This window comes from Schistocerca gregaria, chromosome 7, assembly GCF_023897955.1.
Source record: "Schistocerca gregaria isolate iqSchGreg1 chromosome 7, iqSchGreg1.2, whole genome shotgun sequence".
Taxonomy (NCBI): Eukaryota; Metazoa; Arthropoda; class Insecta; order Orthoptera; family Acrididae; genus Schistocerca; species Schistocerca gregaria.
In genome coordinates, this window is record NC_064926.1 from 544513952 (window position 1) to 544531367 (window position 17416).

At 42.3% G+C, this 17416-nt stretch overlaps 1 protein-coding gene across 2 annotated transcripts in view; it reads left to right on the forward strand.

Moving 5' to 3' along the window:
- The window catches only part of LOC126281326 (homeobox protein CHOX-CAD), a 312230-nt gene that overhangs the window by 194719 nt on the left and 100095 nt on the right, over positions 1-17416 (forward strand). The window lies entirely within an intron of this gene.

A 17416-nucleotide genomic window follows, 5' to 3' on the forward strand; every position in this document is an offset into this window, starting at 1 on the left:
CATTTGACCAGGCAGCTGCTCTAAACTGTGGTTAGTAAGACCAACGCCTTCCTCGGTAGATCTTTGTAATGCTCCTTAGTAACTTCGTCTGAACCGGTAGCAGAGTTGGAGCCCAGATTTTTTATTATTTTTTTCACTTCTTTCGGTGTTGTTAGTTCCGGTTGGTCGCGGTTTCTTGAGTTCCATAAGGCGTCGTTGTTCATCTCCAGTCATGTTCTTCTGACTGGCCCTCTTGACGTAAGGTATGCTGTAAGGAGCCTGCCCCGTGTGATACCTTGCGATGTAAATAAAGGCGCCGTGGGCTGCATTTTATTCGTAGGCGCCGATGTAATCGACCTCTGGTGGTATCTGGTACATCTGTGTCGTTCCTTTGCTTTTTCAACATTCAGCTGCTCCCCTGATGGAGGCGAAAACTGAGGTGGTTATTGTCGAAAGCTCGGATTCTCACAGTGTTAACGCTACAAATGCACCTGCAACAGTTGATACTGCAACTTTGGAAACATTTTTTCCAATCTTGAGGTGATGGAAATCGTTGTCTTCGCACTTTTTGTCAACAGATGGGAACAAAAAAAGGCGTTGCACAATCTAACACGGTCAGTGTGACGTTAATTCGATGTTTTCCTCCGTCAAATAAACCACTGTTTGACATGTGGCACAGCTGCCGTTTTCGCGATGAAGAATGACACGGTCTTTTTGGTTGTTCTTTCCGGATATCATTCATGAACCGGGAAAAGAACGTTGCGCTATACCATTTTACACCAGCTGTTGAGAGATCCAGTAAAGCAGTTTCTAGTGCCACCAAAGAAACAAGTCATCATTTTCTAGGCAGTGCTTCGCTAACGACACGCATTTGTTGGTTTCGGTTCGTCTTGGAACACCCAGACAGTGGATTGTCATCCCACGCCAATAGACAGGAATCTCATTTGAAGTTCCGTATTTCAGTTGGTAGTAGCGGAACTCTCATTGTATCACTTTGCTGTCCGTCACTCTGTCTGACCGACCGTTAAGACCTCTTTTTCTTACTAACGGCTGGATGTATCGAGTTGCAATTTATGCCACATACTGAGGTCTACGGTTCCTTGGACCTGTGAAAAGTTTAAGCTTCTAAGTCAATACAATCAAGTAAAATACATGTAAGTAAAATATTTTGATACAAATCCACTCGTGAAAACCTATAGGGTACTTCCCGTTGATCTGCAATCATGAAATTTGGTAAGGAGCTAGGTTTCACAGTACAAGTAAAGGAAAAAATAGGAAATGTTAGTATGAAATTATATCGCGTAAGTAAATATTCTTTCACCATTTGTTGTCCGTCTGTTAACGACCTCACTCTCAGAAATAGGTTTAAGTATCAGGTTGAAATTCATGTTATATGCTAAGAGCTATAATCCATTGCCGGCGAACAAAATTTGAACTTCTAAGTAAATGCAGTCAAAACAGAGGACTGTACATGTAACACATTTCGATACTCGCAGTCTCAGTCATCAGAACCTGTAGATGCACCGTCTATGTAGTTGTAGGGCGTTGCGTTCCATAGCCGGCGCGGTAGCTCAGAGTGTCGGGTCAGGTTCAAACGGCTCTGAGCACTATGCGACTTAACATCTGAGGTCATGTCTACTAGAACTTAGAGCTACTTGAACCTAACTAACCTAAGTACATCACATACATCCATGCTCGAGACTGGATTGGAACCTGCGACCGTAGCGGTCGCTCGGTTCCAGACTGAAGCGCCTAGAACCGCTCGGCCACAAGCCCGGTTGTCGGGTCAGGGTAGCGGCCACCGTGTGTTATAAAAAAAAAAAAAAAAAATTGGGCGAAAAGCTCGTAGATGGAATTTGAAGGGTATCGTGTGGTACTGAATAGCAGGTTACAATAAATAAATAAATAAATAAATAAATAAAAAACAGTTAAAGCGCCAGCCTGGAAACCAAGCGTTTGAGGAATCGAAACTCGATGGGACCACGGATTTTTCAGTGTACGTTATAACCCGGTATTCAACTCCCAGCCATGTGCGGCATCACCAGAAATAACATGTGGTTCGTATTTCACCTTAAACGGTAGATCCTCTCTCCCCGTTTGTATAACGAGTACGTCACGCCCATGCATATCGCCGAAGTGACGTGCAATAGGTCTGCTCCTACAGCCCACTGGGCCACACGAAATTACTATTACCGTCTATAGACATAATTAAGCTGGCAGGAACCGGCCTAGTCTCACTGGTCCGGTTGTTTGATCTTTGGTTAAAATGTGCGGTACCTGCGGGAACACTTGTGCATGCCAGAATAGAATGTACCGGCGTCTTCGATACACATAACGGCGCTTCTGTCACGCAGTTAAGCCAGATAACGGTTGCTTTTCATCGTGTCGCGCACAGTGAATTTTATCCGTAATGGATGCAGCTGAAATACGTCACTGTTCCTTCATATGTAGAATAATAACCGAAAATGGTTCAAATGGCTCTGAACACTATGGGACTCAACATTTGAGGTCATCAGTCCCCTAGAACTTAGAACTACTTAAACCTAACTAGCCTAAGGACATCACACACATCCATGCCCGAGGCAGGATTCGAACCTGCGACCTTAGCGGTCGCGCGGTTCCAGACTGAAGTGCCTAGAACCGCTCGGCCACCCCTAATCGCTACTAGTCACAACAAAAGGTGGTTTGATTGAACACACGCCCGGTATGGGGCTTGTTTACACCTTCAGGTAGTTCACGTTGATTTACACGTTTCTGCACCCAAACGTGGAAAATATCCACATGAATGTAAGCCATCGGAAGATGAGCACAAATCCGAAAGCGGTCGTGTAGTCAATAAAATCACCTTCTCCACAATGAGACGAGGTACTGGCAGAATTGAAGCTGTGTGGACGGGTCGTGTGTCGTGCTTGGATAGCTCAGCGTGTTCGGTCAGAGGGCTAGCTGCCCTCTGTAATAAAAAAAGAAAAAACTGAGTTAATGGATCAACAACGAACTGAAATGGCTGTCTTTCGACGCCCGCCCCGAGCAGATACTGCGAACGAAAACGAACAAAATGAGATTAAAAAAAAAAAAAAAAAAATGTTGGTAGAGCACTTGCCCGGGAAAGGCAAAGGTCCCGAGTTCAAGTCTCGGTCCGGCACACAGTTTTAATCTCTCAGGAAGTATCAGATCACCTTCTGTTGTGAACGGTAGCGGTTATTACTCTGTACCTTAGTGTTGCACTCACGCGATCTTTGTTAATGATCTTTTCTGGTTATTAAAAGCTACACACTGCAGTTCGAGCCATTGTTGTGGAGTTACGCTTATACTGACATCATAAAAAACCATTCAGCTATAAAAGTTTCTGGTAACACTTTATTTTTCTACTACACTGTTCATTTAAACGCTCGCCGTAAACAAACCGCTGCGCCAGTTTCTGAGGTGCCAAATACTCACAGTAGAAACAATGACAAAATTTAAAACAAGTGTAGTACGTCTGCAGAGCGACACCTCGTGGGCGACGCCGCCGTACTTACCTCGCTGCCCGCGACGCCTTCGCCTGGGAATGTTCCGCCCCCTGCTCCCGCAGCACTGCTCTCAGCAAAGGGACGACGCCGAAAATTCTGCAAACTATTCACATTGCTCGCTGTCCACTATTAAGAACCGACGCAATAAAGCAGTTTGTACGACTGTTTCCGACTGTATGCGCTAGCCAAAAAAATTATTATTGCGTTACTTTTCTCGCATAAATCTTTTTCTTATTTTACAGACATCTGGAAGTACAAGACGATTTTGAGACAAACACTGCGACTGAAAATTAGACCTCACACACAGCTGTCAGTATTCGACATACGTGAAAGTAATCTCAGGTGTGTCCCACGTCAGTGTACTGGAACCTCTTGCTGTTCTAGCAAGTCAAACGTTGCACTAGTTTGAAATCTTATCCAAGAGCCGATGGAATATTTGCGCAGCTTTTTTTCAGGCGACTCTTCATTATAATTAACTGCATCATCCGATGTTATTCAGACTGTATATTGAGCAAACAGTAAAGGAAACAAAAGAAAAATTTGGAGTAGGAATTAAAATCCATGGAGAAGAAATAAAAACTTTGAGGTTCGCTGATGACATTGTAATTCTGTCAGAGACAGCAAAGGACGTGGAAGAGCAGCTGAACGGAACTGACAGTGTCTTGAAAGGAGGATATAAGATGAACATTAACAAAACCAAAATGAGGATAATGGAATGTAGTCGAATTAAATCGGGTGATGCTGCGGGAATTATATTAGGAAATGAGACGCTTAAAGTAGTAAATGAGTTTTGCTATGTGGGGAGCAAAATAACTTATGATGGTCGAAGTAGAGAGAATATAAAATGTAGACTGGCAATGGCAAGGAAAGCGTTTCTGAAGAAGAGAAATTTGTTAACATCGAGAATAGATTTAAGTGTCAGGAAGTCGTTTCTGAAATTATGTATAGGGAGTGTAGCCATGTATGGAAGTGAAATATGAACGATAAACAATTTGGACAAGAAGAGAATAGAAGCTTTCTAAATGTGGCGCTACAGAAGAATGCTGAAGATTACATGGGTAGGTCCAATAACAAATGACGAGGTGTTGAATAGGATTGGGGAGGAGTTTGTGGCACAACTTGACTAGAAGAAGGGATCGGTTGGTAGGACATGTTCTGAGGCATCAAGGGATCTCAAATTTAGTATTGCAGGGCAGCGTGGAGGGAAAAGTCGTAGAGGGAGACCAAGAGATGAATACACTAAACAAATTCAGAAAGATGTAGGTTGCAGTAGGTACTGGGAGATGAAGAAGCTTGTACATGATAGAGTAGCATGGAGAGCTGCTTCAGACGAGTCTCTGGACTGAAGATCACAACAACAACAAAATGTGAACAGTGTGAGACTGCTATTAATATTGTCTGCTAAGTAATTAAAATACAACATGAAACAGGAAGGGACCGATTACACTTCCCGGGAGTACACCCGAACTTATTTCTAGATCTGTTGATGCCTTTCTATTTTGTGTCCTCTCTATCAACATATCCTCAGTCCAGTACCGTATTTCACTTGATGTCTCCTATAGTAATACTTCACTAAGAATAGCCAGTTAATTCTGTTCTTGATCGATAAAGCCAAGGCGCGAATTACGTTTGTGAGATTTTTCGATTCCATTGCGGTAGAAAATGAATTGTGTACAGTTCGGGATCCACAGCAAAAGGAGAAAGGGTGACCGTCAACCCCTTCCTTCGAAGGAAACGTAATATCACATACAATTCTTTTTTATTCTTCTTTTAAAATATTCTGCAAAAGTAGAATAATTATTACTACTTCAGTCATGGAGTTTGCAAAGCTACTATGTGCAACGTTTGCGAGGCAGATAATTATGAAGAGAAAATTACATTTTCTTTTAAAAATTCTTATACTTTTGTGAAGTCTCCTTTTATGTCCCAGCAACTCACGGCAGTACTTAATTTATTCCGGTTTCGGCTGATGTCCTCTAAAAGTGTCTTTAACATACTCGATTCAAATGTGCCCCACCTTTTGTAAGTTGAATTCCAGTTTCTAAAGTTCATCTTTCCATCAGAAGAGTATCTGCTACATAGAGGGTAAATGAAAATTATATTATTTTAAAAATGTTGTTTTCTAAACACACGCATCTTTAAAGGTGACAGTATGTGATGCTGTTGGGTCAAAAACCAATCCTTACATTAAAAGTCCATTGAGCGAGCGTTTCATATAAACTGTTGCCTCGTCCTTTCCACCGGAAGTTAGGCGAACGTAATACGTACAAAATTACCAGTACCAAATGAACATTAGATTTTCCTTATATTTTATTTTCAGGTGGATATGTGATTGAAATTTATATTATAAGGACATTTAAATGCAATTTACTGAAGCACTGAATTTCATATTGGCTGCCTCAGCTCGCTCAGCAGCTCTCTTGCTCGAATAATCGAGGATGGACTCAGTGCATGAACCTTGGCACTCCTTTTAAATGTTGACTAACTAAAATCAGCCACTTTCTTCGATAATAATGGCGTTCAAAGCGTCAAATGGGACACGTCCTTAAGTACTTGTAGCAGAAAGCACTTTCCTTTCGCTTAAAAACCTTCGACGATCTCGTATCATATTTCTGTAGTTGCCGCCTTTGTCAATAAACAGCTCCAGATTTTTATGCGATGTTCCTCAGCTTCTGTGTCAGAATTCGTGCTTTTACCGATAAATTGTTACTTCTCGAACATCTTACAGGTTATTTTAACACACAGTAAACTTTTACACTATAAAATAGTAAAATGAAATCACCAACGTTTGTTTCCCCCCTCATGAACCATGGACCTTGCCTTTGGTGGGGAGGCTTGTGTGCCTCAACGATACAAATAGCCGTACTGTAGGTGAAACCACAACGGAGGGGTATCTGTTGAGAGGCCAGACAAACGTGTGGTTCCTGAAGAGGGGCAGCAGCCTTTTCAGTAGTTTCAGGGGCAACAGTCTGGATGATTGACTGATCTGGCCTTGTAACATCAACCGAAATGGTGTTGCTGTGCTGGTACTGCGAACGGCTGAAAGCAAGGGGAAACTACAGCCGTAATTTTTCCCGAGGGAATGCAGTTTTACTGTATGGTTAAATGATGATGGCGTCCTCTTGGGTAAAGTATTCCGGAATTAAAATAGTCCCCCATTCGGATCTCCGGAGGGGGACTACTCAGAAGGACGTTGTTATCATGAGAAAGTAAACTGGCATTCTACGGATCGGAGCGTGAAATGTCAGATCCCTTAATCGGGCAGGTAGGTTAGAAAATTTAAAAAAGGTAATGGATAGATTAAAGTTAGGTATTGGGAATTAGTGAATTACGGTGGCATGAGGAACAAGACTTCTAGTCAGGTGAATACACGGTTATGAATACAAAATCAAATCGGGGTAATGAAGGAGTAGGTTTAATAATGAATAGTGAACGCGTTATTGTGGCCAAGATAGATACGAAGCCCATCCTTACTACAGTGGTACAAGTTTATATGCCAACTAGCTCTGCAGATGATGAAGAAATTGATGAAATGTATGGTGAGATAAAAGAAATTATTCATGTAGTGAAGGGAAACGAAAATTTAATAGCTATGGGGGACTGGAATTCGATTGTAGGAAAAGAACAGAGGGGAAAAGTAGTAGATGAATATGGACTGGGGGGTAAGGAATGAAAGAGGAAGCCGTCTGGTAGAATTTTGCACAGATCTTAACTTAATCATAGGTAACACTTGGTTTAAGAATCAGAAAAGAAGGTTGCGTACGTGGAAGAGACCTGGACGCACTGAAGGGTTTCAGACAGATTACATAATGGCAAGACAGAGATTTAGGAACCAGGTTTTAAACTGTAGGACATTTCCAGGAACAGATGTGGACTCTGACAACAATTTCTTTGTTACGAACTGTAGATTAAAACTGAATAAACTGCAAAAATGTAGCAATTTAAGGAGATGAGACCTGAATTAACTGATAGAACCAGAGTTTTACAGAGAGCAATAGGGAACGGTTGACAAAAACAGAAGAAAGAAATACAGTAGAAGAAGAATGGGTAGCTTTGAGAAATGAAGTAGTGAATGCAGCAGAGGATCGAATAGGTAAAAAGACGAGGGTTAGTAGAAATCCTTGGGTAAAAGAAGAGATACTGAATTTAATTGATGAAAGGAGAAAAAATGAAAATGCAATAAATGAAGCAGGCGAAAAGGAATACAACGTCAAAAATGAGATTGACAGGAATTGCAAAATGGCTAAGCAGGGATGCCTAGAAGACAAAAGCAAGGACGTAGAAGCAATATCACTATGGGTACGCTAGATTCTGCCAACAGGAAAATTAAAGAGATCTTGAGAGAAAAGAGAACCACCTGTATGAATATCAAGAGCTCGGATGAAAAACCGGTTCTAAGCAAAGAAGGGAAAGCAGAAAGGTAGAGGAGTATATAGAGCGTCTACACAAGGGCGATGTACTTGACGACAATAATATGGAAATGGAAGAGGGCGTAGACGAAAATGAAATGCGAGATATGATACTGAGTGAAGAATTTGACAGAGCACTGAAAAACCGAAGTCGAAACAAGGCCCCGGGAGTGGACAACATTCCATTAGAACTACTGACATCCTTGGTAGAGCCAGTCCTGACAAAACTCTACCATCTGGTGAGCAAGGTGTATGAGACAGGCGGAATACTCTCAGACTTCCAATCCCAAAAAGAGCAGGTGTTGACATGTGTGAAAATTATCGAACACTGTGCTCGTTACAACAGAAACTTACCCGATGCCTCTCTTGGCAGGAGCAGGAACGGTCGGCTCTGCCCTCGCCACTAACACCCCACATCCCACCGCCCGGCCAGTTTCACCTGTGGAATGAGAACAGCAGATAGGAGGAAACAACCCACCTACATCAGGTAACGAACGAATTAATCTATCAAGTTCACGATTTCCTTTTGTTCCTGAATCTTACGAATTTGAAGGTTCAGGGGCGGCCTTCCTCCATTACCCTGCTGAGCCCAAATTTAAAACAGTTTTTTTTTTTTTTTTTACCCGCAGTGGACCCAGCTTTGAGGTGCCCACAAAAAATTACCGAGGAATTTTTTTAAAAAATGCCTGTACTGTAGAGGGCGACCTGTAAGCAGGTTCAAGACGATTCAGGTTGCAGTAGTCATTCAGAGTTGGAGAGGATTGCACAGAACAGACCCGCGTGGAGAGCTGGGCTGAAGATGACAACAGCAATAGCAACGGCGTCTCGTTGACGAAGAGGTCCAGACAGACGAGCCGGCGAAGTTGTGATGAGGTTACAGTCGAATTCCGAGCATATGCCGTACCGATTCTTCGTGCACAGACGAAATCGTTAACTAAGTATACGTCCTCAATGATAATATCTTAACTGTTTTCCGGTACCTTACTACAGCGTGTAACATTGCAATTCTGCTATCACCTAATCCATGCAAATAATATAGTAGTAATAAATCATCAGTAAAGAATAGCCAGTAGAACAGTCTAAGAATTTGCGCTGAAAACATAGACACAAAAGTTGTTACAAATATAACGCACAAACCACAATACACACAAACATAAATGGGTAAATCAGAGTGAGGCAGTAAATTTAAATATCTCAGAGAAACCATACAGTTGAATGGACTAGAAAAATTTGCAACACACGTGTTAGTAAAACGGATAGAACATACAGATTAAGTAAAAATATCTACAAGAAGAAAGCCTTCTCTAGAAATATAAAAATACACTACAGCGCAACGAATGTTTGCAATAAGAAATAACCTGAACGCAACACAAACATTTCAAAAACGGATTATTACAAAAATAATAGACCGTTGGTTAATTTTACAGGAAGTATCAGCTTTGTTGACAAAACTAAGGGGGGCCACATATACCAAATGAAAGAGAAGGGACTAAAGAAACAAATATACATGTATTTCTGGAACAATAAGTCAAGAATGCGGTGTATTAGAGGGAAAAGAAAACAATGAGAAAAATTCGACATCAAAGTATCGGAAATTACAAACAGAAATTTAAGAATAAAGTGATAAATTTAAAATGTTTCAGGGCGGAAAACATAAAAAATCGGAAACAACATGGACGGAATAAAATAAAAGACAAATGCCGATCTACGTACCTACTCTGCAATTCTCACTGTCCTGCAGAGTGTTCAGCGAATCACTCTCAGGCTATTTAGCGACCGTCCCACTGCCGATCAGCGTTCGGGAAAAACATGTAGATCTTTCCGTATCGACTCTCATTTGTCTTTTTTTATCACGATAATCATTTCTCCCTATATTGATTGCAAAGAACAAAATATTTCCGCTTCTGAGAAGAACATTGGTGATGGAAATTTCTCGGCGACACGAAAAACGCCTTTGTCTGACTTCCTCCCCAAACCACTTATCAAATTCATGACTCTCAGTCCCCTGTTTCGCGATAACAGAAAATGAGCTGCCCTCTTTGAACTTTATGGATGTCAGCCGTCAGTCCTATCTGGTAAGGATTCCATATCCCTCAGCAGTACTCCAGAAGAGGACGAAGGAGCGCAGTGTAAGTAATCTCTTTGGTAGACCTGTTACGTTTTCTAGGTGTTCTGCCAATAAAAAGCAGTCCGTGGTTCACCTTTCCCGAATACATTTTACATGTGACCATTCCAGTTGTAGTTGTTCGTAATTATAATCCCGAGGTATTTAGTTGAATTGACAGATTTTAGATTAGTGTCATTTCTCGTGCAGCTCAGATTTAGCGCATTTCTTTTAGACTCATGTGGACGACGTCACGCTTTTCATTATTCAGAGACAATACTGACTTTTCTCATCATACAGATATTGTATATAAGTTATTTTGTAATTCGTTTTAATCTTCTGATGAGTTTACCAAGCGGTAAATGGCGACATCATCTGCAAACAATCTAAGAGGGTCGCTCAGATTGTCTCCTGAATAACTGAAGTAATCAGCAACAGCAAAGGACCTATAACACGTCAGGTATCACTTCTATTTTAATCGGTGACTTTTCGTTAGTCACTACAAACTGTGACCTTTCTGATAGAAAATCACGATTCCAGTCGCAAAACATGGTTCAAATGGCTCTGAGCACTATGGGACTTAACTTCTAAGGTCATCAGTCCCCTAGAACTTAGAACTACTTAAACCTAACTAACCTAAGGACATCACACACATCCATGCCCGAGGCAGGATTCGAACCATAGCGGTCGTGCGGCTCCAGACTGTAGCGCCTAGAACCGCTCGGCCACTCCGGCTGTCTTCCAGTCGCACAACTGAGACAATACTCCGTAGGAAACAAATCCATAAGTGGTCGCTCCTGAGGAGCAGTTTCAAAATCCTTCTGGAAATCTATAAATATCAAATCAATTTGATATCCTCTGCCAATAATTCTAACTTACTTCGTGTCAATAATGAGTTAGTTGTGTTTCACAGGAATGATAATTTCTGAACAGTGCTGACCACGTGTCAACAAATAGTTTTTTTCGAAGTGATTCATATTGTGTGAATACACTATATACTCCAAAATCCTCGTATTGACGTCTAATCCGTTTGGACAGTGTGCTGAAATTTGGCGCTAATGGGCTATGGCACTAGACGACCGAGGCGAGTGCCTTTGCTAACAGCGTGACATCGCCTGAATCGCCTCTCCTGGGCTCGTGACCATACCAGTTGGACCCTAGGCGACAGGAAAACCGTGGCCCGGTCAGATGAGCCCCGATTTCAGTTGGTAGAAGCTGATGGTAGGGTTCGAGTGTGGCGCAGGCCCCACGAAGTGATGGTCCCAAGTTGTCAACAAGGCACTGTGCAAGCTGGTGGAGCTCCATAATGGCGTGGGCTGTGTTTACATGAAATGGACTGCGTACTGTGGTCGAACTGAGCCAATCATTGACTGTAAACGGCTGTGTCCGGGTATCTGGAAACCATCTGCAGCAACTGACGGACTTCACGCTCCCGACCAAGGATGGAATTTTTCTGGATGACTATGCGCCATGCCAGGGCATTCTGGACAGTTCGGGCGAACGATTTGGCCAGCCAGATCACCCGAAATGAATCCCGTCGAACATTTATGGGACATAATCGAGAGGTCAGTTCGTGCACAAAATCCTGCACCGGCAACACTTTCGCATTAATGGACGGCTGTAGAGGCAGCGTGGTCCAGTACTTCTGCAGGGATCTTACAACGACTTGTTGAGTCCACGCCGCGTCGAACAGCTGCACCGCGTGGGGCAAAAGCAGCTCCGACACGATATTAGGAGGTGTCCAGTGACTTTCTCGCCTCAGTATATTTGTTGCTAAGACGCCAAGTATGTTTTAGCATCGATTTACACTTCGAGTGGTGTCCTGAACTAACCGATCAAAGTTAATTGGCAAAATAATAGACAGAAGATGAAACAATACTGGAAAAATAGGAAACACCAAACAAATAAGAAAAACTGTAGTTTTTGCAAAATTTTATTTTGTTAATATGTAGATAAAAATGATAATAACGTTTATAATAATGACAAAATGAATCCAAGAATATAAATATTGACAGATGGTACAAACCAGAATAAGCCTACTGTGTAATCATTAATCATATTGGTAGATAAGAAATCCAGGTGTCTGTTGTAACATTGATTACATTTATGTCCCGCAATTGCTCACAATATTTAACGATTATCAACCTTATACTAGATTGCTATATTAGCTTCAAGTTAACGTATCCGATGTTTGACGCGTCTCAAAACAGTGTGGAAAAGTGCCACAGAGCGAGACCAGACCCAGTAACTAAAGAAGCTGCGAAAATCCAGTCAACGCCGGTCGTAACCCATGTATGCCTTTATCCCTGTTGATGAGCAATAGTAGCAAAAACGCGACTAATATTGTACAGGGTGTATCATAATTAATAGGGTAAACGCATACAGTTGAAAGTACACGATACTAGAAGCAAAAACGTCTCAGTAAACGTAGGTTCGAAGATGCATACCTTAAGAGCTACGAGCAATTTTTCATCTTCGATACTGTGACACTGAAAGCCCTTTGCTTTCCATATTTTGGGAAGTGGTAATGTGGACCAAAACAAGAAAAAATGTCCAGTAAATATTTACTCTAAAATGCATACCTTAACAGCTATGAGCACGTGCTCATCTTCACTATTTGGAAACGCAGCTCTTCTAATGAACAGTTGCTCATAACTTTTAAGGTATGTATTTTAGAGCAAATGTTCACTGGACATCATTTCTTGTTTTGGTCAGTACTACTACTTCACAAAATGTGGAAATCAAAGAGCTTACGGTAGAAGAGATTTGCTTCACAGTATCGAAGATGAAAAATTGCTTGTAGCTCTTAAGGTATGTATTTTCCACCCTATGTTTACTCAGACTTTTTTGCTTCTTTTATCGTGTTCTTTCAACTGTATGCGTTTACGCCATTAATTATGATACACCCTGTATAATTAAACTCCGTGTCTGGCTGTCGTACATACATGTAACCTATAAATTGCCAACCGTTTACGGGTGATATTATGTAAATTGAAGGTGGAGGGGAAAGGCAGAGTAAAATAAAGGGAACTTTTGACGTCAGCTGCATCGGGACTTTGTGTGGAATCAGCGTCGGCGAGTGAATAATCCGTATCACAGCTGCCGATTCCGCGTGGTGTTCATATACTGATTAATTGCAAACATTTCCCAAGTAGAAAAATTCAGTTATCTTTATGAGATTATTGAACCGGTGGGACTAAGTCCGAAGGTAACAAAGAAAGAATATGAAACTAAAAGAGCACACAAACTCTCCAGGAAAAGATGTTATCAAAAAATCTCTACCACATAAGACAAAACTAAGATTTTATAAAACTATTATCAAAGCAGAAATACTTTACGCATTATGGCAATTGGCGTCAAATCTCAAATCAAAAACATCGATAAACAAAACAGAAATATTCTGAGGAAAGCCGGCCGGTGTGGCCGAGCGGTTCTAGGCGCTACAGTCTTAGGTTAGTTATGTTTAAGTAGTTCTATGTTCTAGGGGACTGATGACCTCAGAAGTTAAGTCCCATAGTGTTCAGAGCTATTTGAACCATTCTGAGGAAAAATCTAGGACCTAAATGAGGAAATATAATTTGGAGCGTTAAAGATATGGAAGGGAATCTACGAAGCTGCTACAAAATGTCACAAAAACAATCAGGAAATGAAAACCGCAGTTTAATAGTGATGCACATAGAAAGAATAACAAAGAAAAATCGAAGAATAGCAGCCTCCTTACTCTGTACTTCTCTCCATCACCTAGTCAACTATTTCGTGATGCCTCGCGATGTGACCATTCAGCCTATAGCTTCTTTGAGTCCAGTGCTGCCTTAAAGCTCTTTCCTTCGCAGTTCGATTCGGCGCCTCTTCATTAATTACTGGATCTACGGACTATTCTTCAGCTTTCTTCTGCATCGCCACATTCCGTTCTCTTTTCGTCTGAATTGTTTATTGTTAACAACACACCTCCGTAGAAGCCTACAGCACAGACAACTGCCTACAGAAAAAGCTTCCCCACTTTGACACTTATATTAGATATTAACAAATTCCTCTTTTTAAGAAATGCTTTTCTTCCTGTTCTCGGCTAACATTTTACGTCCTTTCTACTTCGGCAATTATCAGTTACTTTGTTGCCCAAATAACAAAAGCCGTCTACAGCTTCAACACGTATTGCTTTCCAAATTTTCCGCTCGTTTCCTTAACACCCACATATTTTGACGGAACTCAAAAACAGCTGTCGTCGTTTACAACTGCATGATCTCGCCAGCTGGCTTTAAACAGCGCTGAGAGAGCTCGCACGGAACCGAAGAGACGGCCGAGACGGTTGAGTGGTGGCGGTGGGGGGGGGGGGGGGGGGGAGGAGGAAAGGCTGGCCGGCATTAGCGGTGCGGTATCTGGGCGCTGGTGAGCCACGTAGCGCCCGCCGCCTCCCGATAACGGCGAGCGATAAAGCGGCGAGCTGGCGTCTCCTCACTCAACTACGCGCTCTTACCGAACCTTCTCACATGACAGGGATGCGGGCGCCTTTGCAAGTACCAGGCTCGTTAGCGGGATATAATTACTACCTTGTTTAAAATGGTCTAAAGTTGCAACAGTGACTCGGAAACGAAGACTGAAATTTTATAGAGAATACCAAACGTTAAGAGATTCCCAACCACGAGACTTGCACAAAAGATAATACCATACATCGGAAAACTAAAGAGTATTCCGTGGATGCAACACGTTATAAAGGACCTGCATCTAGCCCAAACTCACTGAGGAATGCAGAATCGCCTACGTAGAGAAAAATGAGCCATATAGGAGTATGTGTGTGTGTGTGCGTGTGTGTGTGTGCGTGTTAGGGCTTACGGGCGCGCCATGTAGGACTTCAGAGAGAGGAAACATAACTGCTGTGTGTTCATCAGTAAATAATATTGATACGTAAATAACATTGATAATAAGAACGCATCATTAGATAACGATCGATCTGGTAAAGCACAGACTGCATGGACTGCAGAAATTGATTTTTTCCTTAAATCGAATTTTTATGTTGTTCGCAAAGTGTAACACCTAAATGTTTCACGCTAATTAAGGCGTACTTATCATCAAAAAGCGATTGTAGTAACTGGCATCCAAGGTTTCTTGTGGTGATATTTCCATAGAAATTTTCATCCCCTAATATAAGTTTCTTTATATCTAACCAGTTTCCACAGATCGAACTTTAAAAATGCTTTAGTAGTTCTTCAATAATGATATTTTTTTCAAAAAAAGCTTTCACCATTATTTTAGACCCTTATGGATTGAATTTCTAAAAGTGCTGAAACACGTATTTTTTTCTATTTCTGACTGAGAAACCAAATATCAGTTTTCGTAGTTTTAACTTCAAAATAGCCTTAATAGCGACATATTATCAAAGAGTCTTTCATCCCTTATTTCACCGCCCTCCCCCCGTATTAGGGGAATTTCGAAAAATCCCTTCTAAACGACGCCTACAGAGAAGGTCCACACCCTGTCCAAATTTCAGGTTTGTATCCTTAGCGGACTGAGCTGGGTGATAGGAGTCAGTCGCTCAGGGCATTGCCTTTTATGCACGGTATGGAGATTCGTAGCGTCCAGACTACGGAAACACAAACGCACGTATCCCAGTACTGCGTATGAGTTAGGGGTGCAGACTACGGCAGTTTCAACCTCCCCTCGCCACCCGTCCCTCAAGCCACTAGCACCACCATCGACACAAACATTTTCCTTCTGAGAGTTCTTGATATTGAAATCCTATTCCGGTGACGGCATGTGTGAATGCCGCTATTTGAATTGAATTGTCAACTATCACGGCTTTCCATTGTGTTCCTTGAAGCCCTCTGTCAACTGAACTAAATTCAGTCGGTTTGACGAGAGAGACCGAACCAGTAACGAGTCTGAAATCGCGGTTCCTCCGCAGTCGGTGCCAAGTGCGTGTGCGTCGCCGGGTTGAGGCGTATTATGACTGGTGTAATTGATAGGTGAGGAGGTGATCCGGGGAGGCGACCTGTGGAACCTTCGTAAGAACCGTACTGGAGGTATTTAACCGATCCCCTGTAGCTAACAGGCTATACAAGACGGAACGACGACTACCCCGCAGTGTAGCGAGACCCGAACATCCTGTATGAAATCACTAACATATGAAGTGTGTCAGAAAAAAGTAATGAGAGTGATTTTTTTATCTATCAAAATCTTTATTTTTTCCAAACAACAATATTGTTCCTTTCGGCAGCTGCAGACAGAGAAGTCACTGTTCCGAGTCTTGACTGCAACGCTGGAAGGTTTCACCTGTTATGACCTTTAGCACGTCGGTCACATTCTTTTGAATGTCTGCCATAGTCCCAAAATGACGTCTTTTTAAGACATTTTCGTGAAAAGAAAAGAGTAATAAGGACTCAGATCAGGCGAATAGGCGGACTGTGGAACAACATGAGTGTCTTTCGAGGTAAAAAATTCCGTGACGGAAGCGGCCGTGTAACATGGGACGTTGCTGCGATCCTGCGTCCACTTGTCTGCATTGTCCGGTCCCACTCGATTCACCCCTTTCTGAGCCTCACAAGGACATCTTTGTAGAACACTTGGTTGACAGTTTGTCCTGAAGGAACGAATTATCTGCGTAGGACACCCCTACAGTCAAAAAAAGAAAAACAAATCATCATTGTTTTGATCATTGATTTGCTCATTCGAGCTTTTTACGGTCGAGGAGATGTCTCAGTGTGCCACTCCTCACATTGACACTTTCTCTCAGACTCGTATTCAAAAATCCAGGACTGATCACCTGCCTTGGCACGACTGAACCCTTCGTGGTCATTGGCAAGCCTCTCAAGAAGATCAATGCTCACGTTTCTTCGATTGTCCTTCTGACCAGTTGTGAGGTTTCTTGGCACTATTCTGGGACAAAACTTCGCTTCATCGTCAATGACAGTTTTGTATTTTCTCTCAGTTGCTTTGATCCCAAGGATGCAACAATGTAAAATTTCTGGAATCCTGCGCAAATCTGCTGCGAAAGTCGTGAACACTGTTGTCTTTGGGACTGACAGCTACGATGAAATCAGCTCGCGCGTGTGCCGTGCAGCCGCTGGCTCGAAACCAGTGCCTACAATCAGCACCTGCCTGAAATCGGCTTTTTTCACGCACCGGTTTTTTTCTTTGGGAGGACGAGTTATTGTACCGCTGCCTGGGAGGAAACACACGAAATTCAAATGAATGTTTGAACGCTTGTGTTTGGAAGTTAGCTCCCAATCATTTGCATTCTGGTGCGAAGACTGTGGAGACGGCGACTTTCCTGCCAGTGAGCAGCTTCAACGAAGTGTATTCAGAAAAGACCATGACAACAATGGACGTCACCCTGGGACTCTATTCGACGCAGTTCGCCAAGCATTCGGACGACCACCGGATTCAAGCGGCCGTACGAGCGGCTCTGGAGCAGCGCAGGA